Genomic DNA, 25,269 nt, shown 5'->3' with positions numbered 1-25,269 from the left:
GACCACACTGCAGGAAGCACCCAACACCACGGCTGGCTCTCAGTGCCTCACCGAAGCACACTTCGCATTCCAAGGCCAGGTGTTAGACTGCCAGAAGGAGGTGGCTTAACAGGTGCGTGTGGGGTCCGACCTCATGGCAGCCAAACTAGATCACATACGTGGGTGTCTAATTCCGATCAGGGACCACTTACACTCCCCAGCGGACACCCACACTGTGACAGAGACACACACATTTGCAGATTTCCAGTACTGAATCATGCCCAGAGCCCTGGGATAATCATTCACATCCCTGTGCTGGACTTGCATACGCCGGCCCAGTCTACTCCTCTTAGGTATCAATCAATCAATCACACGTTTGTTAAGCGCTACTTCTCACCCATGAGGGTCTCAAGGCACTGGGAGAGGGGGTTTTCACAGGTTCCAGTCCATCAAGGAGGGGATCTGTCGAAGAGCCAGGTTTTGAGGTTTCCTGTGAAGATGGGGAGAGATGTTGTCTGTCTGAGGTGGAGAGGGAGGGCATTTTAGGCTCTGGCTGCGAGGAAGGAGAAGGAGCGGCTGCCTGATCTGGTCTTTCTGGTGCGGGGGACCACAGCATAGGAGAGCTGGGCTGATTGTAAGGTCCTTTCGGGTGTGTGGAATTTGAGTCGGCTGTTCAGGTATGCTGCTCTGGTGTCCTGGAGGGCCTTGTGAGCGTGGGTGAGCATCTTGAAGGTGACTGTAGCTTGGATGGGGAGCCAGTGGAGGGTGCGCAGGTGCTGGGAGATGTGGCAGTGTCTTGGCAGGTTGAGGACCAGTCTTGCGGCGGCATTCTGGATGCTCTGTAGCTTGCATGTGAGTTTTTTGTTTATTTCGGCGTAGAGTGCGTTGCTGTAATTGAGTCTGCTGGAGACCAGGGTGTGAGTGACGGTCTTTCTGTGTTCGAGGGGGATTCATTTGAAAGTCTTGCATAGGAGGCGGATTGAGTGGAAGCAGGAGGATGAGACAGCATTGATGTGGCGGTCCATTTTGAATTCGGAGTCCAAGATGATTCCCAGGTTGTGGGGGTGGTCCGTGGGGGTGGGCAGACTTCCGAGGGCAGGGTGCCACCAGGTGTCGTTCCAGGCGTCGGGGTCTGGGCCCATGATGAGTACTACTGTTTTGTTGGTGTTTAGTTGAAGGCAGCTATTTTTCATCCATTTTGCAACGTCTTCCAGGCCTTCTTGAAAATTGTGTCTGGCGGTGTTTGGTTCATTGGATAGGGAGAGGATGAGTTAGGTGTCATCTGCGTATGACACAATGTTGAGTCTGTAGGTTCTGACGATGGGGGCGAGCGGAGCCATGTATACGCTGAAGAGCGTGGGGCTGAGGAATGACCCCTAGGGGACTCCGCAGGTGGTTGGAGTAGGGTCCGAGAGGAAAGGGGGGAGTCTGACCTGCTGCGTTCTGACGGAGAGGAAGGAGCAGATCCAGTCTAGGGCCTTGTCTTGAATCCCTGCGTCGTGGAGTCTGCATATTAAGGTGTGGTGAGAGACTGTGTTGAACACCGCTGAGAGGTTGAGGAGGATGAGGGCTGCTATTTCTCATTTGTCCAGTAAGGTGCGGATGTCGTCTGTTTGCGGCGAGGAGGGCGCTTTCCGTGATGTGTTTTTTTCTGAAGCCAGATTGGGAGGAGTCGAGGATGTTGTGCTCTTCGATGAATGTGGCGAGTTTTCTGTTGATGGCTTTCTCAATGACTTTCAGTTGGAAGGGGGGGCGACAAAGCTACATGTCCAAGGTCTTACCCACTGCCAGAGGTGACACGGATGCGTCCGCTGTACACAGCACAATGTAATGAGGTAGGTCCCGGGGCCATCATGCATACGTAATGAGCACACAGACACACTTTGATAGTTCATTGAACTGGCTACAGGCAGGTGCACACGGCCACTTTTTATTACCAGGGTCACCTGACCAGTGACACCTTTGCTGAATGGGTGTGGGGTGAGTGTGAGCCAGCCCTCAGGGAGTAGTTGGTGCTGGCAACAACTTGAACAGCGATCACTATTAAAGCGGAAACAGAAAACACCAACATAACACAAACAACTGCCAAGCATCATGGTGGTAGCCGGAGCAAGTACAGAGGTCACCCAATATGCAATCAGAAGGGTCCGTGAATTCCAGTGCACTGAGTTAGTGGCACCTGAAGAGCTGAGCAGGGTATCAAGCTGATGATGGCATCCAAGACAGGCGTGAGCAACTCTGATAGTCTGGGTGTAAGACTCTTTCGACACTGGCAGTTGTTGGTTGGTGGTGGTCCTGGCGGTGGTGGTGTGTGCAGTCAGCGGTGAAGCGTTGATTGGGCAGGTCAGGACTGGATTTGATGTGTAAGCCCTGGTGGACTGCAGTTGAGGCTGGAAGCAGCTATCAGCGCAGGGCCACAGACAAATGGCGTTGATGACCCCCAGGCCATCGACTCAGAGGCCATCCAATATTCAATCAGACAGGGTCCATGCACTGCAGCCAGCACAGGCACACCGCCACAGGACTGTGACTTGCGGTGCACTGAGGTAGAGCCACAAGAGCTGAGCGTGTCCTTGTCGATGTCCAAGGTGATTGTCACGGAGTGTTTCGGGGGACAGTGGAAGGTGTTCTTCCAGGGCATGATGCAGATGGCAGAACCAAGCTGAAACAGGCAATATGGAGGAGATGAATGCTACAGACTCATTTTTAATACCAAGTCAGTATCAGCTACATGATGATGAAGACAACCCCCTGGCCATATACTCAAACGCCACCAAAGTTCAACCAGAGAGTGTCCATGAATTTTGGGGCACAGATTTAGTGGCACCGGAGCTGAAAGGGGATGCAGTCTGCGATGAGGCCTGTACAATGGTATAAACTCTGCCATAAATAAATTAAGACTCAGTTCCAAATGTGTGACCTACTTGACCACAGTCTAGGCCGGAGGCAGCAGTTAGCAGGGACCCACAGCCAGATGTTGCTGGCTTGCAATGCACAGAGTTAATGGCACCAGAGCAGTTGTTGGTAGTGTTCGATCACCTCCATAACAATGATCCTTTTTTCCTCCGGACTGAACCGCGTCTTCCTCTTACTGCTCTCCTTGTGTACAATGATATGAACTCTGCCATAAAGAAATCAAGACTCAGTTCCAAATGTGTGACCTACTTGACCCCTGTGTAGGCCGGAGGCCGCGGTGGAGTACGTCAATGAGAAAGGAGTGCTGTGGGCCTGTGTCGCGGGGCCGTGATGGTCTGAGGAGGCTACCAAGGTCACAGGCCTCGGGCTTGGAGCTTGCACTGGCACGTGGTGGGCCCTCTTTGACACACGCCGGTGTCGGCAGGTGAGCAGTGAGGCCTGGTTGCACAGGGGCAGCCAAGAAGGGTCTGAGGAGCAACGGCCTGGGGTGCAGCAGGATCGTAGTCACCAAGCTCACAGAGTCAGCCTCGTGGCCCTGGCTGACATGTAGGCCGTACCGGAAGAGAACCACGCCCAGAGCAATGGGCTTTTTATTCACATTTGTACGCTGGCCTAGCATGCGCCGGGCTAGCCCACTCTGCTCACGCTTACAGGGGAGATGTAGCAAGCTACATTTCCACGATTTTCCCCACTGCTTGGGGTAACATGGTTGCATCCACTGTCCATAACACTCCAAACACCAGCACTCTATGTCGACATGGACATGACTGTGGTCTACATACTGAAGTCTGGCCAGCACATTCACACCACACTTGGAGTTGTGTTCATTCTCATTCATGGGTCACTTGCCCCCTTCGCCCATGCCTGGTTCCCATCTCGCCCCACATTCTGCTATTGTGTGGCTGAGGTGCCATGCCGTTGATGGGTTGTGTACATGGCTAGCCCAGGTTACCACAGTAAGTTGTGCTGTCGTGGCTGGTAGGTGGGCATGTAGTTTGGCATGTTGTATGAGAGTTTGTAACTTGTGCATTCCCAGAGTTGTGAGTTGCATGATTGTGGAGATGAGGTGTTTGGTGTGTTCATTTGGTACTTACCAACTTTCCGTAGGTGCCAGCCTCAAAGCGCTGGTTGATGATGGACTGTCAGAAGATGAAGGAATCATGCACACTGCCTGGGTAGTTGGCGACGACATTTGTGAAAAGACCCTTGTGGTCCACTACTGCCTGCACATTGATGGAATGTGTGTGCTTTCTGTTGCGGTAATTGTGTGCAGTGTTGGCAGGGGGTACAAGTACATGTGCAGGAAGCCATCTATGGCGTAGAAGCCTTGCTTGGTCTCCAGCTGTTCCTGCGCAGTCTGGGGGAAGTAAAGGTGCTGGGGTACCAAGCAGATGATGGCATCCACGACAGGTGTTAGGAACTTTGATAGGGCTGGTTGTGAGACTCCTCCCACTCTGGCGGTTGTTGGTACAAAGGTACCAGAGGCCAACACGTGCAGCACAGCCATCAGCTTTATCCGCGAAGGGATGTTGGTTGTCCGCTGTGTTGGTACCATCAGCCTGTGGGCAATGATGGTTAGGATGCGGAGGATGGTTGTCCTTTTGAACCTGTAGTGGGCAATGACTTCCTCTGGCGTTAAGTCTCTGAGGCTGGTGCGTTTTCTGAAGGTCCGCTGTCTTTGTCTGTGCTGCCTCTGTGGTAGTCCGGGGATGGGGCGGGGGTGTCATAGGATGGGTGGTGGGTCTGGGGGTGGTGGCGGTGGGTGTTGTGGCGCTCTTGGGTGTCCGAGCTGCATGATCAGTAGCTCCATGGCATCTGTTGTTCTTCAGGTGTGGCTCTGGGTTGGGCTCCCTTTTATGGTGCAGGTTGTTGTCTGACTTAACACCAGGTAAGAGCAGGTGTTAAATCCCTGCTGCTAACTCGACTTATCGCATGTTTTGGGATCTTATCGCCAATCTGGCTGGTCATTGAGAATGTTGAAAGTGGTGTTGTTGCGGCTTTTTCACGGGAATGCCTACTCTGCATATCATTAGCGTTAGTTGACGGTGTCATCTGTGACGATCTTTTTTGCGGCTGCTATCGCAGGAAAACTGGTGATAGCGACTGTTAGCACCAGCTTGTGAATAGGGTGATAAAGTTATTGCCACTTTGGCTGCAATAAAGTGCCGCTAACGCTGTGATAAGTCCTTGAGAAAGTGCCCCAATGTGTGTTTTGTGGTGACCTTTAAATGGTTATCCACCAGGCCAAAGTTCAAATTGAGCAAATAATTCAAAACAAGAGCGATCCTCATTACAGATCACAAATAGAGAGAGCCGTGAGTAGTGCCCTGTTAGTAAAGTGCATAAATCAACAAGCAATTACTTAATACATCACACAGATTCAAATAAAGGCAACCGTTGATAGTCAAAGACCAAGACGATTAGTGACATACTTTATGATTAATGCTCCAGGAATTCTGTTTTTACTGATTTTGACATACAAATATAGACAGAAAATAATGTTTTCTATCTGTATTTACTTTTAAACGCCGAAAAATACAGAAAATTGTGCGTCTTGTGAGTTACTTTCGACACTGTCCTTCTTCAATTCCAAGTCAACATCTGAGCAGATAGCCAGCATGGGGAGTTAGAAAACAGAATGAGATTTCCTTAAATGTAGGCACATGTTGACATACATTTGCATATATTGCTTATATATACATGCAAATGAGGTGTTCTTCTGTATAAACTGCTTAATTTGCTGAGTATGAGTGCATATTTATCAGTTAAATACATTTGGAAATACACCATGTTACCACTCCATTTAATCCTAAAACACAAAATAAATATGTATAAATACCAATAAGCTGGCCAGAAAATGATGTGGATAAATACAGATGGAAATGTTGAAAAAAATAAATACCATAAAATCGGGAGCCCTATTTATGATATATATTTATGGCATTGTAATGAGCAATTATTTAAAAACAAGCGGTGTGATGGGCCTCATACGAGGTCAATATATTACAATGTAATGCCTCTGCACGCAGTAGGCTCCTTAATCGAAAATTGCAGTGCAAATTCCTAAGCACAATATATTAGCTCTCAAGTGGCCATTATTTGGATTGTTGATGTGGTGGACTTTCAAAAAACAAAATATCCATTTCACTGCTCTTCATATGGCACCGCAGAGAATGCACATTGCAGTGCCCAGCTCCCAAACAGAAGCAATGTTGTCTGAGCTCCTTTGGTTTCCAAAGTCATGTGTTATTAGCTATGTGACTTTTAGAGCGCAAACAATTACCCAGGGCTCGCTTTAGGGCAGTGCGATTGGTGTATTCGCACTGGGCAATGAGCTGTGGAGGGGACGCTGGCAACATGGGAGGGTGCTGAGTTTAGCAATAATTTGTGATTAAAGAGATGAGAGGCACTTTTGCCCAGTGGTAGTGAAGGAATCCGAGGAGGGAGTGGGGGAGCCAAATATAAATATCGTACCCGGTGCCACCAGCACTAAAGCCAGCCCTGCAATTACCTGTAGGTGACAAAGCACTAGCTCTAAATGAGAAACATGAAACCTTATCCATGATTCGTTAGCTAGGAAATAGCCAAGGGGCTGATGTAAAAGCCCCTTTTACCTCCAGGGCGTCACTTTTAAAATGGGAAAAAGTGACACACCAGTGGCGCAAGGGGATTTTAAATAAGCCCTCACGTTTTTAATACCTTCCTGAACATAAATAGATTACGAATGACCCTGATGTGTGAATTTTTTCGTGTGATTAATTATCTTTCCTAGAGATCCAAACTTTTCCCAGCCCTGACTTACGGCCACCATGGTATCGAGGGAGAATCCTTGATCAGATCCAACGCAATGCACATAGAAAATGGTTTCATTTTCATGAAGCGCTCTTCCGGATCTCAAGGTCGCACTGATCTCGGACTCCTATGACTCCTTTACGCTGTTGTTCAAAGGGGAATTCAGATAGACTAGCTGCACTGACCATCTTTTTGACAAATTGACTAGCTGTCAATCTTTTTAACACCAAATAGATTTCTGAACTTTGTCGCCACATAACATTTTTAGAATCCTTCTTTAAAAATCATTTGCACATGACTAAATATAAATCTTACATTTTATGTGCTATATACCTATTCCCTGCACGTGGTGAACTATTATGTTATTATATTTCATGGTTATGTTTTCGTTTCTGTAACAATTGTAACTAATCAATTACAATAAATACATTTTCTCTCACCTTCTCTATCTTGTTTTTGTTCTTTCCGGTACTTGTAGTCATGTTTGTACCATTATATATTCTAGACAAGTCCCAGAGTCTAAAGGACAAAACCTTAGCTAGATGAGTTATTCATGCACAGAACCAAGAAACTTGAATACGCTGCACTCTCGGGCAAAAACACATATATGGGGGTGTGGCCAACCATCATGGCTAATCGGACATGATTCCGACAGGTTCCATCCCAGGCCCCACGGACGATCAAATAAAGGCCACGAATATCAGCACGAATTGCCTTCTGGAAGGCGCAAGGGGAGTCAGGGGCTTGCTTGGTAAGGCAGTTTTGAACCCCCGGGTGGCATCAGAATATCGGCATAGGAGCCTGCATGCGAGGCGACTGAAGTGCCGCAGAACTCCCTAAAATGGTTTTGAAAGCCCCTGATAGCCACGGCTGGAAAAGAGAAGCAGCGGGACGAGTCTGAGACAAGCAACGCTGCTTTCACTCGGGTTGAGCCGTAGACACTGCCTTTATGCACCCCTGGCAGATGCAAGGTCCTCATGAGACGTGCGACGTGCAATGGCCTCTAGCGAGGCGGCCTAGGTGAGGAGAAGTCGGCGCTGCGGAGCATGTAGACAGCTGCTGTACGGTGGGTGATGTCCGGTCCCCCGATGAGCAGCAGGGCCCCCTCAAATTGAACAATGCCTGATCCCCTATTGAGCCTGCCTGACCCTATGATGGCTCTGAGTGTATGTAGATTGAAACCATCTAGAAGCTGAAGATGATGTCATAAGGGGGGGAAAGGCCCTTATGCAGACAATATCCCTGATGTGGTGGGTGTTGACCCCCTCCCCGGCCACCCCGACGTCACAGAAGCTCATCTGAAAATGAGAAAGAGGGCATGGCTCTGAGATCTTGGCGAGGACTTCAGGCCCTGTTTGATGACCCCAGTGATAAATTAAGTCTCCAGGAGAGGAAGGTTTGTGGTTTTGTGCTGGCCCCTCCGCGAGGCGCATTCACATTGGTCAAGAGTTGGACAGCAGGTGAGTGGCCCCAAGCTGACTGGACACCCTGCCCCCACATGCCACCCAAAAAGGCCACTAACAACAAGGTCTCCCATTACTTTGCTCCGCCTGGCGAAGGGACAGCTAGGGAAGGAGAGACGCATTCAAGTTTCAATATGACTCTCACTAGGTAAGATTTGCTGGCCTGCCTCAGGGATTTCAGGAAGGAGCTGCGCGAAGATATCATGACAGACATGGATGCTTCCTTTGACGCATTCAGGACAGAGATGAAGGTGAAGCTGGTGGCCTTACAGGCCGATGTAGATTTGGTAGGAACACACACCCTTGACCAGGAAGTGAAATGCCAAGACTGGAGGATCGCATGAAGCCTCTGGAAGAGAGTGCAGTGGAGCTTTGCAACCAGCTACGAGCATCTGTGCTCAAATGTGAAGATTTAGAAAATTGCTCCAGATGGGACAATATCGTTCATAGTAGGCCTCTTTACCACTGTCCTCTGTGAGGGAGGCCCAGAGGTGAAACTGGAGCAAGTTCATAGAGTGGGGCTGGGGCTGCCTGGAAACGACAGGAGACAAAGAGATGTTCTTGCAAAATTCAGCTCCTTTAAAATGAAAGAATCGCTCCTTCAAAAAGTGTGGAATACAGACAAGGTAACCTTCCAGAACGTCTCATGCTCAATCTTCCAGGATGTGGCCAAGGTCACTTTAGCGCGACGACAACAGTTCCGAGCGATCACGGAAGCCTTCAAGGACTACAAATAAAGTATCGCAGGACCTACCCCTTTGTCATCGCATTACAAATGGATAATAATCATCTCCACTTCACAGAGATGGAATAAGCGGCGGCCCTCCTAGGAGTCAGACTCCCCTCCCTGACACGAGAGACAACATTGAGAAATGATGAAGGGAAGCAAACAAAGGAGCGACAGGGTGGCGGCCCATAGTGGTCGACTGGACGAAGGGGCAAAACAGCACCGGACTGAAGTTGGGAGTGCTTGGGGTGGGGAGTAGTGCAACAGGTGGAAGGGCTAGTGTGGGATCCTCAGAAGTGGGGGGCACACAAAATGTCTTTCCTGGAATGTCAGAGGTCTCAACTTCCCTAATAAAAGGCAGAGTTTGTGGAAATTTTAAACCGACCACCAGACTTTTATAGCTGCCCTACAGGAAACCCATTTAAAGAAAAGTGATGAGATGCCACTGAAACACAACGATACCCACAGATGTTCCACTCCTTCGCCCCCGCAAAACAAAATGGAGTGGCGCTTCTCTTCCACTCATCGATCACCTTCATTCACCAAGCTACTAAAACAGACTCGTCAGGGCGTTATCTGATGGTCCTGGAGGAGATTAGGGGTAGGACAAGCACCATTGCCTCGATTTATGTACTTAACACAGGGCAACTGGACTTCCTAGAGACATTTTTAACAACTCTGGAGGGGTTTGCAATGGGAGAAATCCTACTGCTGGGGGACATCAACTTAATTTGGGACCCAGCTCTGGACACGACCCACCCGCACAGGGGAATTGGAGGGACCTTAACTAGGGTCCTTGAAGCCCATCTTGAGTGTCTGGGCCTACTAGACACTTAGAGGGCAGTTCACCCTGAGACAAAGGACTACTCTTTTTTCTCTAACTCCCACGGAACATACTCCAGAATAGACCACATCTTCCTCAGTCAATTCCTTCTGTATACAGTCTCGGGTACTAGGTTCCATCCAATATGCCTCTCAGATCATGCCCCCCTGGAGATAGTACTAAACTGGCCAGCCCCACACCCGAAACACAAGAGATGGTATTTCCCCAATTTCCTTAGTAGGGACAGACTCCTCAGGGAAGAACTCAGGAAGGCGATCACAGGGTACTTTAAGATCAATGATCCGGCCCTCACATCTCACGCTAACAATTGGAATGCCTTTAAGGTGGTTATTAGGGGCAGGTGCATAGAGCTAGCCACCATGCTCAGAAATCAGCAGAGAGGGGAGAGATTATTGTTAGAAGGGGAACTCCAAGCGGCAGAAAAAGCACACCAAGAGAGTCCGTCGATCCAAACTCACAGCAAAGTCACCTCCCTAAATAGGAAATTAAAGGCCATATACACTAACAGGGCAAAGACATCTATTCTAAGGCATCAGGCCTGGACCAACGATAGTGACAACAAAATAGGCATCCTACCAGTGCGGCAGCTGAGAGCAAAGCAAGAAAAGGAATATATCAAACAAATAGTGGATGACGCTGGCATATCCCATTTCAACGAGGAGGATAAAGCTAACGCCTTTAGGAGTTTTTATCGCAACCTCCATGCCAGTGACTTGATGGAGGCCCATGCCCAGGAGTATTACCTAGGGACTACCAATCTGCCCCAGGTCCAAGCTCACACCAACGAAGATCTTAGTTGCCCCTTCACCGGGCAAGAAGGCAATAGACACCTTGAAACTGCATAAGGCCCCGGGCCTGGATGAGCTAAATGCTCAGTTCTGTCGTACCTTTGCACCTGAGCTGGCTCCACATCTGGTGACCCTCTTTAATGACATAGCAAAGGCTCAAAGGGTGATGGATTCCATGGGGAGGCATTGGTTACCGTTATACCTAAACCAGGGAAGGACCCTAAAGCTTGCACCTCATACAGGCCCATTGCACTTCTGAACGTGGACGCAAAATTATACTCTTAAATACTGGCCACTCGCCTTGCAAATCTTCTTCCAGCTCTGACTGATCCTGATCAGTCGGGGTTTATTAAGGGAAGGCAGACCCATGATAATCTGCAGAGAATAGCTCACATAATTGAGAAAGTACAGAAGAAGGGCATTCCCGATGGGCTCCTCTCACTAGACCTGGTCGACTGGCATTTTCTCCTGTGAACACTAAGAAGATTTGGCTTCAGTGAAACATTTATTGGTATGGTGCGAGCCAACTATCACTCTCCCAGGTCTCAAGTCCTCATAAACGGGGTGACCTTCAACTGTTTTGCACACTCGCGGGGGATAAGGCAGGGCAGTCCTCTGTCCCTCATGCTCTTTGCTCTTAGCATTGAACCTCTGGCGGAGCGGATCAGGGCAAACCCAGATAAAAGAGGAGTTACATTTGGCACTGATAACCGTAAGATCACTTTCTTTGCGGATGACTTCCTGCTTCCCATCACAGATCTGATGAACTCGCTGCCTGCCATTCAAGAGGAGCTTGATCACTTTAAACTAGTCTCTGGCATTAGGGTAAATCTCTCAAAGTCATTCTTGCTCAACTTAACTCTTTCAGGAGAGGTGATGGAAAGGATAAAGGAGACCTCACCTTTCTGCTGTACAGGCAAAGACATTACAAATCTAGGGTTCAAGCTCACCCCAAAGATTGCTGACTTTTATAAAGCTAAGTACCCACCCTTGCTGCAACAAATTAAAGCAGACCTGAATAGATGGAAAGCTGCCTATACCTCTTGGATAGGGAGAATTAATGCAATTAAAATTATATAAATGTCCTCCCCAGGTTACTTTACCTTTTTCAGGAACTTCCGGTTCCGGTGGACCTTTTTACAGACCTAAAAACGAAGATCATAAAATTCATTTGGCAAGGATAAAAAGCTGGACCCTCCTATCTAGTATTAACCAGATTGTGAGCAGAGGGTGGCTTAGCCCTTGCAGACTTCTGGGGATATTACAGAGCTTCCCAGCTACAGGTGCTGAAGGAATGGTCCCTCAGAGAGCCCAAAAAACATTGGCTTAATATGGACCGTCATATAACAGACAGGACCATCTCGAATCTCCTGTGGGTACAGAAGCAGCATAGGTCCCCAAACGCTTACCTCAGGACCCCCACGGCCACCACCCTGCGGGTCTGGGACCTTCTTACAAAAACATTATCCCTGACAAACTTCCCTTCTCCCAACGCCCCCATTCACTTCAACTTGGAGTTTCCTGCGCAATGCGGGAGGGCCCATTTAGACATTGGCGTATAGGAGACTGTCTTACGATCTATCTCCTATATTGTTAATTTGTTATTATTAATTTTGACTTGTAGAGAGCTTAATACCTGCAGGTCTCTAAGCGCTGCAAAAAGATCAGCGGAAGTTCCAAGGGGGAGTTGTATCACAGAGGGCAGTGTAATGCCCAGGCTTCTGTAAATAATACAGTCTTAAGTTTCTTCCTGAATGGAAGGAGGCAGCTTTTGGAGCAGAGCTGACCAGGCAGCCTGTTCCAAAGTTGCGCCATAAGGACTGAGAAGGCTTGGCTGCCTTTAGTGGTGTAGTTGAATTGTGGGAATTTTAGAAAGCCCTCCATGGAGGAACTTAGTGAGCGGCAAGGGGCGTATTTCTCCAGGCGTTCCTTGATGTAATTGGGTGCCTGTCCACATAGGGCCTTGTGTGTAATGCAGAGGCCTTTGAATTTAGAGCTCTGCTTGATGAGCAGCCAGTGTAGTTGTTGCAGTAGGGGTGATGCCCGAGTGCGCCTAGGTAGCTTGAAGATTAGCCTGGTGGCATCATTCATCACCACCTGGAGATTGCCCAGCAATGAGTCTGGTAGTCCGATGTAGAGCGAGTTCCCATAGTCAAGACAGGCCAAGATCAGGGCGGCCATCACTGCCCTCATGGTTGAGAAGGAGAGGATAGGGGAGAGTTTCCTCAACTGCCTGAGTAGGCCCACACAAGTTCGAACACGGAGGAGACTTGATTGGCCAATGAGAGTTTGGCATCTATTTTGATTCCCAAAAGTTTTACCACCAGAGCTGGGGATGGAGTACCACCCAGCTCGTGCGGCCTGTGTTGGGAATTCCAAGGGTTGCTATCATTGGTGATGACCAGAACCTCTTTTTTATCCGGATTGATCTTGAGTGAATTGGCCATCATCCAGTTTACCACAAATCGCAGTATGTCTTTCACCCGTGTGTGGGCCTGTGGGGTGTGTTCTATTTGTAGAATGATTTGCGTGTCATCTGCATAGGTAAATTACTGGCAGTCCATCAAGGCTAGGTCCTTTATTAAAGGTCTGAGGTATATATTAAACAGGAGAGAGGACAGTGCTGACCCATGTGGAACTCCACAGGGAATGGAACCCCTCTCTGACACCCAGTCGCCCATCTGGATTTTTTGGGTGAGGTCTGTCAGGAATCAAGTACTCCATTGGAGGACTAGCCCTCCAATACAGATGTCCTGTATTCTTTCCAGGAGTTGGGGATGGTTGACTGTGTCGAACGCTGCTGACAGGTCTAGGGGGACTAGGACACATGGCTTCTTGTTGTCTGCTGTGATCCTGATTTCATCAAGTACTGACAACATCACCAACTCGGTACTATGGTGAGCTCTGAAGCCAGCCTGCCTTTCTCCAAGGATATGGTGGTCCTCCATGAACCTAGATAGAGTTTGCAGGACATGTTGTTCCATGATTTTGGCCAAGAAAGGGAGTTGGGATATGGGTTTGTAATTTTTCATATTGGAAGTGTCAGCTCCTGAGTAGGGGAATTACTCTTCCTTCTTTAAAATTCCTGGGGACCTTCCCTGTTTCCAGCGAGAGGTTCAACATAGCGAGGATTTCGTCTTCCATTGCTGGAAGAGCAAGTTTAAAGATCCTAAGTGGGCAAGGATCTGCGGGTGAGCCAGATTTGATTTCGGTTGCAATGCGTCGCAGGGTCTCTAGGAGGAGAGTTTGAAAGGAAGAGATCAGCTCTACCCTATTTCCCTGTGTTTTCGCCTCTTCATTGAGGAGTTGCTTAAAGGGGGATTTTTCGATGTCAGCAAGGATTTCTTGTACTTTATTGGAGAAGTAGGATAAGGATTTATTACATTGTTCCTGGCTGAACGGCGCATCCAGCGATTGTTTTTGACTCAGTTTCTTAAGGATTGAAAATTTTTCTTTTTGTTTGTTCGTTGCCTCCAAGATCCTATTTTCATAGTATTCAGCTTTCCTGCTAAGAAGCACTTTTTTATAAGTGGAGACTTTTGCCCTGTAATCTATGAGAGCCTGTGGCTCATAAGCTTTGCGCCACAGTCTTTCGTGGTGGCGAAGCATGCTTTTCAGAGCCCTGATTTCCTCCGTGAACCAAGGTGCGCCCTTGCCCTTGTTTCCAGTTTTCATTTTCTTGACTGGGGCTAATTTATTTATGGCAGATGATAGCTGGCTGGAGATGGATTCAGTCCACTCTTCAATATCAGCTGTCTCTGGCCTCCTGACATGGTTTTCTCAAAGGGTGCTCTCTAAGCTGGGACCCTTGATTTAATTCCAACTTCGTACTAGTTTCCAGTTGGGTGGCGGGCATAAATCATGCATTGCTAGGGGGAGTAAAAATGAATAAAATAGTGGTCTGACCACTCACAGGGAGTAGTATCCACTAGGTTAACTAATGGGAGAGTTGCCCAAACCAGGTCAAGGGTGTCTCCATTCTCGTGGGTATGGATCGTTACTAGCTGTTTCAACCCAAGAGTGGTGAGCGTAGCCTATAGCTGTTGGGCCTGTGCCCCTCTGTGTTGTTGGTCCCAGTGGTAGTTAAAGTCTCCTACCACCAGAAGTTGTTGGAATCGTGAGCAGGGATTGGTGACACATTCGGTGAGGAGGTCCACGAAAAGCAGGGGTCATATAGGCGGGCTGTATACTACCGTGATTGCTATACTTGAGGAGCTGTGACAGACCTTAATTATTAAAATATCCCCCCCTTCCAGGTTTTCTCCTGACAAATTCTCAATTGTCAGTTGTTTTTTGTACAGAAAAGCACCACCCCACCTCCTCTTTTTCCCGCTGACCTGTTATGTCAGATGGCGTCATAACCATCAGGAAGCGATACAGTTATGGTAGGTCCGGAGTCCTCATCAAGCCATATTTCAGTCAGGGCAAGGATGTCAGAGGCATCCTCTTGAGTGTGAAGATTTCAAGGGCATGTTTCTGTAGGGTAATAATAACAATGGTAACGGTTATACTGGAGCGCACAGCGTGTATAAGAATGTACATATGAATTTGATCAATAAACCACTTGGTGCTCAAGGCGGAGTAGAGCAGGTTACCACTACTCAAAATTAAGCCAAGGCTAGAAGCAATTCAAGATTCCACCAAGCACTCAAATTGTAAGATTCCAATAAATCTGAATCAACAAGTGTCTCTGAATGATCAGGTAATGAAATTTTCTTCTTTATTCCAAATTTTCAGCGTAGCTTTTGAGGCACAGCCACAATAACATAATTCAACCACATTTCACCGAGTAATGTGAAGAGTGAAGTAAAAAGAGCCCTATACCAAGAAAAGAGCTAGAATCACCTCCGATGTATCAAAGGACCAAAGGATAATGTCAAAGTAAATAGTTCTAAAAATAAATATAAATCAGCTAGTAACACATACCATCAACGAAGGTTCAAATTATTCAATTCTCCTCATTGAATTCAATAAGCTAACCGCTGTAAAGTATTCTAGAATACACAAGAGAAGCAAAACAAAGCCCCGGTCACAGATATGCACTTTCGAAAATAACAAGGACAAGTATAAAAAGTATTAATCAGTGACTTACCATACAGGTATATGATAAGTCATGTAGCACGAATAGTAATCTTAAGTAACAAGGTCCATAATATCCAAGTGATGTAAAAGTAATAAGGCAGTAGATTCCGTAAATTCCAAGTAGTAATAACAAACTCCACTCTGTAATCAGATAAATATCATGTAACAGCCAAATACATATCAGGGTTTAAAGTCTCACTAGCCTTCTGAAAGCGTAATCTTACCCGAGTCAGAACTCTCAAAGTCATCCAATTCGCAAGTAATCCGTCAATAATTCCAATATCTGGAATAGTAAATAATAGGGCCCTTAGTATCATTTTCCCAACGCTACATTGCCATATAGATCAATGCTAACACCTACAACAAGAGCAAACTCACCGCATATCTGCTCAGAGTGTTCGTATAAAGCTCCGCGTGCTACACGGGCGCCATCTTGCAATGGCAATTTATAGTTTAGCCCCGTGGACGCCATCTTGAAACGGCAAAAAATTACTTCTTAATACAGAGCGCAGAGTATTGTACAGCAATGCTCAATAAAAGCATACATCAAGGTCACTAAATGTATATATATGATTCTTTGTATAACGCACTGAGCGAACATTGTCCCTCAGATCGCATTCAAATGAGGAAACTAAAGTAAACACCGGGCGCGTCCTGGTTGCGTAGCAACATGTTGCGTAGAACACCACGGCAGAGGAGAGTAACCAGTAGACATCCGCCATCTTAGAATGGTAAACAGTAACATTCGAGTTAAGGCTAAGTAACTTAAACAGGAGCGCACCTTCTTTTATATAGCCAGATGGACCAAATATAATGTTTCCCATATACACAACAAGAATTGTGCCATATTTAAATCGAAATAACAACGATAACAAATTCTTGAGTAGTAATAACGAATTATCCACAACATTCTAGGATAACATGAAACCAAGTATAAATCGCTCAGTCCACAATACGTAATAACAGAGGATCCAAAACCCTATACCATAATAAGTGTATTTATATATAAATACGCGACTAGAATACATCAGTACGCCGCAAAGACAAGTAATAGAGGCATAATAAACATCTTATCGATCTAGCTAAACATCACAGTATGAAGACGTCCTCAATAATCCAAAAGTGCACCTCTCCCCCGGGGGATGTCAAATAATATAGAGAAAAAGTAGGCAGAAAATCAGAGAAAGGGGGGGGGGGAAAGAGGGGGGAGAAGAAAAATAGGAAGGCAAGAAAGTTATAATGTGCACCTGAAATCAATTTAAAATAACAACAGTCAGTAACTGAAGATAAACAATATGAACACTGTCACATAACGACGTACTCACATTGATAATATCATTCATAATTACAATTTCATTCATTGGAGTCAGTTTAGACTAACAGCAATCAGTTGCTCTGGAAATACAGTATGGAAGCTGCCACATAATGATGTAATCATATAGATAATAATTCATTGGTAACAGTTTCAGTCATTTCCTAGATAATATTCCATCTCATGATCAATGTTCAATCCCAGTTCAACCGCTTTAAGTTTCATAAGCCAAAGTACCTCTCTGCGTCTCAGTTGTAACTGTCTATTCCCACCTCTTGGGTTTCTTTCGATATGATCAATACCATGGTAGCTGAACTTATGTTTCTCTTTCTCATTGTAGTGTCTAACAATGTGAGAAGCAATAGGATAGCGGGTATCACCTGTTTTTAACGCTCTGAAATGTTCCACCATTCTTTCTTTTAGTTTCCTAATGGTGCTGCCTACATAAATTTGTTGACTTATCATATACCTGTATGGTAAGTCACTGATTAATACTTTTTATACTTGTCCTTGTTATTTTCGAAAGTGCATATCTGTGACCGGGGCTTTGTTTTGCTTCTCTTGTGTATTCTAGAATACTTTACAGCGGTTAGCTTATTGAATTCAATGAGGAGAATTGAATAATTTGAACCTTCGTTGATGGTATGTGTTACTAGCTGATTTATATTTATTTTTAGAACTATTTACTTTGACATTATCCTTTGGTCCTTTGATACATCGGAGGTGATTCTAGCTCTTTTCTTGGTATAGGGCTCTTTTTACTTCACTCTTCACATTACTCGGTGAAATGTGGTTGAATTATGATATTGTGGCTGTGCCTCAAAAGCTACGCTGAAAATTTGGAATAAAGAAGAAAATTTCATTACCTGATCATTCAGAGACACTTGTTGATTCAGATTTATTGGAATCTTACAATTTGAGTGCTTGGTGGAATCTTGAAATGTTTCTGTAGGGAGCGCATATTGAGGACAGAGATTTTCATATTATTACTCACGCCTGGTTTGTAATTACCAGAGGTGTGTGTGGGTATAGAGCTAAGTGTCTCCCTCGCCTGTGAGATAAGGAGTCCTACTCTCTGGAGTATATTTAGAGTTCCTGGTTTTAGGGGGCTGGATCTAAGACCTAGGGCTCGTAATTCATTGCCAGAGTATGACCGGAATTGAGCAGGGTTCCTGGCCCCTGGATCTGTCCGGGCGCTGAAGGGCACTGACTGGCTTGCCTTTGGCCCACCAGCGGTGCACCTGCTGCGTGCGTCCGCTCCAGCGTGCTGTTTTTATGGCTCTCGTGACCCCTGGCCCCTCCCCGCCAATCAGCCCCGCTGTGCAGCAGCTGACACCCCTGAGGTCACTAGACCATGTTGGAGAGAGCGGAAATGGAGGGCAGGACCAGCTAAGAGAAAGCTGTGGTGTGCCTGGTGAGTTTGCGTGGCGAAGCGCAGGTTAGCATAGCAATTACAACATTTAAAATTGTTATAATCAGGGAAAGTGAGTGGATTACAAAAACAACATTTTAAAAAGTAATACAAGCACTGTCTGGGCTAGCGTGTCTTCTCTAACTGCGCGTCTGCTCCAACGTGCTGTCTTTATGCCTCTCGTGACCCCTGGCCCCTCTTTGCCAATCAACCATGCTGTGCAGCAGCTGACACCCCGGAGGTCACTAGACCATGTTGAGAAGAGCGGAATTGGAGGGCAGGACCAGCTAAGAGAAGCTGTGGTGTGCCTGGTGGGTTTGCTTGGTGAAGCGCAGGTTAGCACAGCAATTACAACATTTAAAATTGTTATGAAAAGGGAAAGCGAGTGAATTACAAAAACAACGTTTTAAAAAGTAATACAAGCACTGCCTGGGCTAGTGCATCTTCTCTTTAAACAACAAAGGGGAACTTATGATGTTTTCAGAATGCGCCAAAACATTCCAACTGCAAACCACAGAGAGCTTCCTTTACACACAGCTTAAACATTGGGTGCAGCAGCCCCAGGTGTGAATGGCCGCGACCAGGGTTCTGCTCCCAATTGAAAAGTTTGCACATGCGGGGCATCCCCCAAAGGGACAATCTCTGTTCTGTATTTCCTCATTAGGACGCTGAGACCACAGTCGACTCTGAAACAGAGGACTTTCTGGGACTGTACCCTCTCTAGGCCACTGGAAGAGAAACAATGGAGCCGCCTGTATGATGACATTGCTAAGCAGAAATGCTCTATGCATATGAGAGAGGCCCACAATAATATTATGTACGACTGGTACTTGCACCCCCAGAAATTGCATAAAATATTGCCTAACACTACGGACAGGTGTTGGAGGGGGTTTGGGCTCTTGGGGGTCTTTTGACACATTTTGTGGGACTGCCCCTCCATTCAGCCATTCTGGAAGGAGATTCTCTCACAGACTTAAATGATTTTAGGGTATTCCATTCCGGACACCCTAGACCACACACTCCTGGGGATTCGAGATCCGACTCAGAAGTGGCAAACATACAAGGATCGCTCCATCATGTGGTTGTGCCTGGTAGCTGCTATTATGGCTATTGCTTCATCCACCACGCAGTGGCACGCTAGATTGAGGCAAGCGTTAGCGCTGGAGCAATTTACCGACATAACAGAGGGTTCAAGAAAGGGGTTCTAGTATATTTGATCGCTAGAGGAATATCTATCAGAAGGACTGCCCTTATTTGCATGCAGCCCCAGACTGCGAGTACTTTACCTCTTTCATATTTAATTGGAGGGGGAGTGCTTTAGGCCACCACACGACGAGAGAGAGACAACCCTAGTCCTAGCCCACGAGACCACCCCACCACTTGGCCCGGTATGGAACACACTCACCATGATACATTAGTTTGGTTCACTCTTAGTTCTTCTTTCCCTTCTTTTTTCCCTTTCTCCATTTTATTTCTGGTTCGTGCCCAGCCTAGGGCTTAACGTTGGGGTGAGATATACTAGTGCATCTTGGCAAAGCTCCCGCATTAGGTAAATCGAGTAATCACTGCAACATACGATACTAAAGGTGTAGATTGTGACACTCTAGTTCGAATACTTCTGGGGACTGAGACCTCGTTAACAAGCTGTATGTACCTGGGAGATATCTGTAACTCTTCGCCTGTATGCTGTACTTGATGCAACTACAATATTTAACTCTGTCTTGGTATAAACTTAATAAAAAGATTTTGAAATTAAAACAGATATATGTCAGAGGCAGGAGGGAGACCTGCAGCTGATCCTCACCGTTGTTCTATCATTGCCTGATGCAATGTTACCAATTGAGGTTCTCACTTTCAAAAAAGCTGTGATGAAAGAGTTAGACACTCTGGACTTCACACATCCCAAAGGTTACCATAACACTAGTAACATAGAACAGGAAGCCATCAGACAGCTAGCCACAAACCGTGACATAACAATAAAACCAGTTGATAAAGGAGGTGCCATTGTTTTACAAACCGCCACAGCATACGACCAAGAATGCCTGAGACTGCTCTCTGATAAACGCAATTATACAATCTTAACAGTCGACCCGACAGAGTCACTGCGTATCAGAATAGGGGGCATGGTAGAGGAGGCTCTGGCTCATGTCTGGCTTTCTAAAAAAGAAGGAGAATTCCTGGTACAAAGGACACCAAAGATACCTTACTTCTACTGCACACCTAAGATCCACAAAAACCAAGAAACCCCCCCAGGGAGACCAATAGTCTCTGGAATCGGTTCTATCCTGGAACCCCTTTTGAAGTTTACAGACACCTTTCTTCGTCCACTTGTGCAAGCCACGTACACTTACCTCAAGGATACCAAGGCGGTCCTACAACTTTTGAAAGACTTACCATTCAACCCAGAGACCCAACTATTACTCAGCCTAGACGTCGAAAGCCTTTATACGAGCTTACCGCACGACGAGATTTTATGCATTATCGAGGAGGTACTGTTCAGTAACCCCTGGCAGTACCAGACACCCAGAGGCGTGATCCTTGAGTGCATTTCTTTGGCACTTACCAAAAACTTTTCAGGTATAATACCACCCTATACCTTCAAAGCCATGGTACCAGCATGGGAAGCACATTCGCCCCAAGTCTTTCTGGCCTATATGTTCACCATCTTGAAACCACCAAGATCCTTAACATGGCAAATCCCTTCAGGAACCAGATCCTCGATATATTGACGACGTCTTCGCAATCTGGGAAGGCGATTTACAGTCAGTAACAGAGTTTATTAAATGGCTCAACACCCAGAACACCTTCCTCAAATTCACAAGCTCTGTCTCTAATGAATCCCTAGTATTCCTAGATTGAACATTTTTCCAGAAGTGGGCAGACTCAAGACCACTACCCACTTCAAATCCACAGCCAGAAATTGCTTATTGAGGTATGATAGCTTCCATCCTCGTCATTTACCAGAAAACCTACCATATGGCCAATTTCTCCGACTAACGTGGAACTGCACAGATGTAGCAGATTTCAATACACAGGCTAAAGACCTCAAAACCAAACTGCAACAAAGGCGATATCCTTATCGCATCATCGATAAGGCTCTGAAACGGGCAAGGAATAACAACAGAGACGCACTCCTGGAAGACAAACAACAACCAGAAACCAACCAGAAAAGGCAAGTATGTGTGACAACATACAGCACATACTCAAATGACGTCACCAAAATCATTAACAAAAACTGGCGAATTCTGACATGTGGACAATTGAATTTTGAAAAGCCGATGTTTGCCCATAAACGCGGAAGAAACCTAAAAGACATATTAGTCCATACTCGTCCAAAAGAATGCCAATCGAACACACCTTCTATGCATGGCATACAAGGTCACTTCCCCTGTGGCAACTGTAGTAGTTGCCACCTCACACTTAAGAGCAAAAAACTAACCTTCAGAAATGGAACAACCTGGGAGCAAAGAAAACTAACAAACTGCAATAGTAAAAATGTAATTTACCTAATTACATGCCCTTGTGCTTTGGAGTACATAGGGATGACAAGCAGGACCATAAAAACCCGAATGAATGAACATAAGAGTAATATCAGATGCAAAAAGAGGACCACGAAGATGGCAACGCATTTATTGGAAGCTCAACACTGTGTTAATGACATCCAATGGACAGTGATCGAACAATTTCCATCCGAAAAAGGGCTGTTCCAAAAAGAGCAACAATGGGTTTTCCGTCTGGGCACCCATATCAATGGACTCAATGATGAGATTCCGTGGGGCCAATTTACCTAAATCAATATCCCAAAAAACCCTCACCCTAATTGAGCCCTTTTGAATTGTCACATACCTTCATGGATAACATTCTTTAATCACCAAAATCCAGGTTTAAGGCAAATGTGTACGTAATACTCTTATAACATTCCTCAACTGTTTTATCCCTAATTGGGGATTATGCGGCAATATGTGTTCATCTAAAAGGTTTTTATTCTGCAGCCACATTATGATAATAGCAGAAGCAAACTCCGCGCTGGTCTGTTCTTTCGATTTTAGCCACACGCTCATGCGTAAATCAGAGACACCGCCCCATGTGGAACTCAACACCAACGCGCATGCGCCATACTGAAGACACTGACAGGGCTTACACGCAAGCGCGATCTAAAGCCCCAGACGCCCATGCGCAATCGAAACAACAATCAGGAAGGACTACAAGTGCTCATAATACAAGAAAACAGAAACCCCATATAAGGACCTTCCGCCAATTATGCTACCAATCAACCTGATAATTGAGCATGGTTGCGGACTATGAATACTGCCCCACCGGCGCACTACCGCATTCACTGCGGAGGCACGTTCGGGGGAGCAAGGTGATTCCTGTTGCTATGACTCGTGAGTATACACTGCTAAAAGGAAGGCACCGTTTTGGAAGGTTCTAAACTGTAAGTACCAATTAATGGCTGTACTGTACATTACTTACAGGATTTGGGCTAGAGCATCAACCCCCAGCGTTCAGAGGCTCATGAGGCATTGTCCTGAAAATTCTTAAGTATGCCTTCATCATTTACATTACAAACCATTGTCTCTCCACATTTAGAGCTAAGTCCTAGAGGCACATAGGGTCTATTACCTCTAGAGTGTGTGCTTTATGTTGAGTGTTCGTTTGTTTAGTGTATGTCTTTTTTACAGGGTCACCTATACAAGTAGAATGACAGGAACTGTCAATTGACCCCCACTGTATATTTATATACAATTATTTTTTTACAGGTCACTTCACCATCTATAACTATAAGGAGTGGAGTACTACATTGCAATCCTTTATCTCTTTGTTTTTTCCTGTTTCCTATACAGGTTTTTTCCATATTGGCAGACAACTTTATTGAAATCTGTAGGCACATTATAGTTCTACTTCTCCACTCTATGTAAATACACTTTTTTTACCTAGAAAAACGTGAGTATGGTGGGGTGTGGTGCACCCCGTCCTGAAGACGGAGTTGATCTCCGAAACATGTCGACGCACCTAAGAGGTGATGTGCTTAATATCACATTAAAATACCTCGTCCTGCAACCTTTTTAATAGTACCAGCTCGGGGGCTCATTAGAATTATTTTTTACTTACCCTACGAGCCAGGCATCTTTTTAAACTCTCACTCACTTGTGTCACTCCACCACATACTCACTAACCCTCACACGCACCACACATAGTCTTCATTATCAGTGCTCCCACGTAGTCGTCGGTCGTAGCACGCCGCATCCCGTAGAGGGGTGCGAAGACCCCAATGATAAAGCATGACACCAAGGGTCCTTTTGGTGTGTGAGGGGTATTTTAAAAACACTTTGTGCTCCCCACCACAGTAGAGAGCACTACTGATCCGGTGGATTCTTGTTGTTTATTTACATTGCCCCGGAGAAGGAATCCACCATCCAAACTTCTCTCTCTCCCTCCTTTTGTTAATTATAATTGTTAGCAAGTTGTCACTGTGCTGGTAATGTTCCCAGCAGTTCAATGTCGGTAGCACGCTGCTAGTTTTGTGGTCATGGCCAGGGCACGGCACACAAAGGGCCCATGTGCCGAACACATGCCCCTTGTCTGTGGCTCCCGAGTCGCTCGCAGATGTCTCCGTACCCTAAGCCATTCTAGCACTCACGTGAAATGTTTCTGCAGCTCGACTCCCCCACCCCGTTTGTTTGGTTTCACATTTACACGTCTCCGATGCTGCAATTACCAGTGGTTCTCAGGGCCAGCTTCACCTGACCCCGGGTGCCTGAACACCGCCTTGTGGTAGGAACATGGTATAGCCGCCGGAGTGATAATGAAAGTCGGCCTTCTCACTGCGCAGTGGTCTTGAGCACTTCACATTAACTTATGTATATGTTTTTATTTGTGCAGATTAATATAAGGCAAACTAGAACCAATGGTATTGGGTACATGAAGGCCTGTTACATTATACAAGGTAAACCAAACAAATAATTGCACTCCAGGTGCACAGCCTCAGTTTAAATAATATGCTAAATAAAACACAAAATTCACAAAACTTAGGTGCTCATTGGAGCGTCTTCCGACCTGTGACGCTTTTTGTATCAGAACCTTAATCGTGCTTCCAATGAATCATTAGTTGCATCCCAAACGGCACATTTTCAATCTCCTCCCATGTCAAAAGAGGATTCCACTTCTTAGTTCGTTGACAATTAGATTCTTTTTAATTTCTTGAATTTTCATAAATTTAAATATAAGTTTTTTATGATTTTTCTTGTCTCATCAGAAAAGTCATTTTCAATAGATTCTCATTGCATCACTCACTCCTATGCATTTCGGGCTCTAGGACACCCTTCTTCAGGAAGTAGCACTGTAAATTCAGAAAAAACATGTGTACTTTGAAAAAACAATTGGTATAATACTCATAGTGTGTTGATTATGTACTGTAAGATGTGACTGTAAAAAAACGAGTGCAAAAACCGAGTGAATTCATGCTAAAACCGTGCTGTGAGTGAAAACCAAAAGGTAACCCAAGTACTCAAAAAGAAACACTCACATGAAATCCCTGTTCGCATCGCGAACGGTACAACCTAAAAGAAACCACAATGCTTCTATTATCCTCTCAAGTATGGAATATAAACCTTGTTAATCATAACGCTCTTCAGTCATAATTCAACTTGCACTAACCTCGTGTTCGATGAATCTCAGACGCCAGCTTCCAACTTTCTATATTATCTACGTTCCACAACTTTCACTCGAACCGGACGCTTTTTGCGCTTCCGTCTCTATTCTCCACTCGACTTTCTATTGGTTACTGCGCCGATCACATGACTAGAACAATATGGCTAACAGACTCTTGTCCATGGAAAAAAGACTCGAGCTAACATACTGTTAATCTCCAAAACTAGCCTGAAAGAATATTATTGCCCCTTCTTCCAAATCATCCATACTAAGTAACGAAATACCTTGCTAAAACTATATTCTC

General features: G+C 45.9%; 1 protein-coding gene across 3 annotated transcripts in view; it reads right to left on the bottom strand.

Moving 5' to 3' along the window:
• The window catches only part of LOC144767475 (toll-like receptor 12), a 32,638-nt gene extending 7,577 nt beyond the window's left edge, over nucleotides 1-25,061 (bottom strand). The window contains exon 1 of one of the 3 annotated variants that reach the window (XM_078650894.1): nucleotides 24,972-25,061. The gene's annotated coding sequence lies outside the window, so the exon portion shown is untranslated. Of the gene's footprint in view, nucleotides 1-14,846; nucleotides 14,937-24,971 lie in introns of those variants that run through there. The other 2 variants (XM_078650892.1, XM_078650893.1) reach the window with 2 other exon arrangements.
• Between the last annotated feature and the right edge of the window lie 208 nt (nucleotides 25,062-25,269).

Source organism: Lissotriton helveticus, chromosome 7 (assembly GCF_964261635.1).
Source record: "Lissotriton helveticus chromosome 7, aLisHel1.1, whole genome shotgun sequence".
Lineage (NCBI taxonomy): Eukaryota > Metazoa > Chordata > Amphibia > Caudata > Salamandridae > Lissotriton > Lissotriton helveticus.
The sequence above is the reverse complement of the archived record's forward strand: the minus strand, read 5'-3'. Positions and strand labels throughout refer to the sequence as shown.